The sequence below is a fragment of the Petaurus breviceps genome, unplaced genomic scaffold (genome assembly GCF_028583685.1).
Source record: "Petaurus breviceps papuanus isolate PSGF00001 unplaced genomic scaffold, PetGlider_PUasm1.0 90444, whole genome shotgun sequence".
Lineage (NCBI taxonomy): Eukaryota > Metazoa > Chordata > Mammalia > Diprotodontia > Petauridae > Petaurus > Petaurus breviceps.
The window spans coordinates 1,857,298-1,859,751 of record NW_027187256.1 but is presented as its reverse complement, the minus strand read 5'-3'; the positions used below and the strand labels follow the sequence as shown (position 1 = coordinate 1,859,751).

Here is a 2,454-nt window from a genome sequence, read left to right as displayed (position 1 = left end):
GCCTCATCACCCCATCTCACAGCTGAGGAAACTGAGGCACAGAGATTAAGTGATTGGCCTGAAGATGCCCAGTTATATCTGAGGCTAGATTTTAATTCTGGTCTTCCTGACTCCAGGCCATGCTCTGTGCATTCTGGTGCCCCCTAGGTGAAAGGGCAGAAAGGACATAGACCAGGCCCTGGGAGAGCTGAGCAGGGGCCAGTGGCTCCAACATTAGCTTGACCCTTTCAGGGAGAAAGGCTGAAAGAAGTCTGTGACTCCCCCTTTCTGTACCTGTGGGCTCAAACCCCTCACTCCTTCCTCTTTTGGAGGCTCCAGCCAAGAAAGTTCCAGTGTCTGCCCTGGGAAAATCACCGGGTCTTACTGTGGCCATGTCCCAAATCTTCTTTTCCTTCCAGGCCTCTCTGGGGCCTCTTAGCACCTAATTGCTTCTTCAGATTCCTGCATGTCCAATGGCAGATGCCTGGGTCTGGGAGGACCCTTCTGAGTCCAGTTCTAATCAGGAAGCTGCTATCCTCATCCTCTGCAGGAGTGATGAAGGCTCACCTCCCTGCACTGGGCATGGCTCACAGGGTCCGGTGCATCACTGCCAGGAGCTCTGGGTTACAGGGGCTCCTGGCCTGGATACAACAGTCCATGTCTCAGCAGGAAACCACCACCACCAGGGCACAGTTGCGCTTGAAGCTGCCAGAATTCACAGCTTCCCTGACCTTGTCCAGGGGCCAGAGGTAGAATTCCTGCACTTCCCCATCTCCCACTTGGTGAAGTCTTCAGGCACTTCTAGGTCAAAGATGAACAGGCATTCTTGAACCACAGCTCCAAACTCTTCTCCATCCATCTCCTCATAGGTGTAGGGGGTACCCGGGCCTCCTCCCAGCTCTCCTTCACCATGGTTTTTTTGATGCCTGTCTCAGCACTTATGCCCCCGGCAGCCAGGTTGTCCAGCAGGCCTGGGTAGGTAGCCTTGTGAAGGGACCGCCTTGCTAGCCACATTAGCATCTGCTAGGACCCTGTTGTATCATCTCAATGGTGCAGGAAGGCACTGAGATGCGCCCCAAACTGGACGGACTGCCAGCAAGGGGGCTGCTGCTGGCTCCACATTCAATAGGGCTGGGGCTCCGAAACTGGGCCGCACCTCATACGCCTCATCTCGCCACCCTGCCAGGCAGCCCTGGGCCCGCAGCTGTGCCAGGATCCTTGCCACAGCCTCAGTGCACTCCTTGGGGCAATGACCTCCTCTAAGTTCCAGGCCCCCTGCCACCTCCACTAACACATCTGGGAAGGCTCGCAATTCCCAGGCAACAGCTGGCACTACTAGACCCACCTGCTGACCCTCGTACCACCAGTGGGAGACGCTGGAGCCCCGAGGAGGCTGGCCTCAGAGAGGAGCTGAACGCCGAACCCAGGGCCAGGCCGCCCGCCATCGCGGCCGCTGCCATTCCCTACCGCCCTGGCGAGAGTTCCCATTCTAACTTCCAAGCTCCTCCTTTTGAACTCGTGACCTGGGTCCTAGTCTCATTTCCGCCGGCTCAGCCAATCAAAGCTGCCATCGCTCCCCGAGCCCTGTCCTTCCCTCCTCTATGGCGGGAATTCGCTTCCAGAGTTTTATTTTTAAAGGGATCTCAAGACCAAACAGTTTGAGAACTGCTGTTGTCTCAGTATTATCTATAGCACTCTGAATCATGAGCTGTGTTGGTCAGACTATTTATTAGGAGATATTGTAGAAGTAAAGAATACTTCTACATGCTCATAAATCGAAATGGCTGTTTTATTGGGCAAAACATACTAAAACAAGTGCCGATTCTTGCCAGACAATTGCACTTGAGTCTTACAACCACTGGCATCTGACCTATGTAGCTATATAACCATCCTTTTAGTGGTGACCAGCTTAGAAATATCTGGAGCTCACTGATGGTTGCTTCCATGCTAGAGGCAAGAAAGAGATGTAAAAAAAAAGAAGTACAAAAGAGTATATATCAATGAATGTAAACCTTTTGAGGGCAAAGAGTATTATTATTAGTTTACTTGTTTGTTTATTGATTGCACCCAACACCTAAACATTGTCTGACTCTTAACAGGCTCTTAAGAAAAGTTTACTGATTTTAACTGAAATGCAGATTTGACCTATTTACATAAAGCTAAGCTTGTAGCAAGATTCTTCATAAAGTAGACTCTCTGAGAATGGCCTGACAGTATAAAAAGTCTTAGGTGCCAGTCAAACTGACAAACTGACCTACTTTCTAATTTCTGAATTTGGCATTCCGTCTCCTGCCTTTACAAGTTCTCACATCCCTCTGGCCCTGGAGTGCTCTCTCTCTCTCTCTCTCTCTCTCTCTCTCTCTCTCTCTCTCTTCCTTTCTCTCCTCTCCCCTCCTCCTCTCCCCTCCCTTCCTTCTCTCTCTCTTTCTTTTTCTTTCTCTTCTTCTCTTCCCTTTCTTCTCCCTCTCTCTTTTT

At 50.9% G+C, this 2,454-nt stretch overlaps 1 pseudogene; it reads right to left on the bottom strand.

Annotated features, from left to right (window-relative positions):
* Positions 1-566: 566 nt before the first annotated feature.
* LOC138177775 (uncharacterized) lies at positions 567-1,424 on the bottom strand (annotated as a pseudogene).
* Between the last annotated feature and the right edge of the window lie 1,030 nt (positions 1,425-2,454).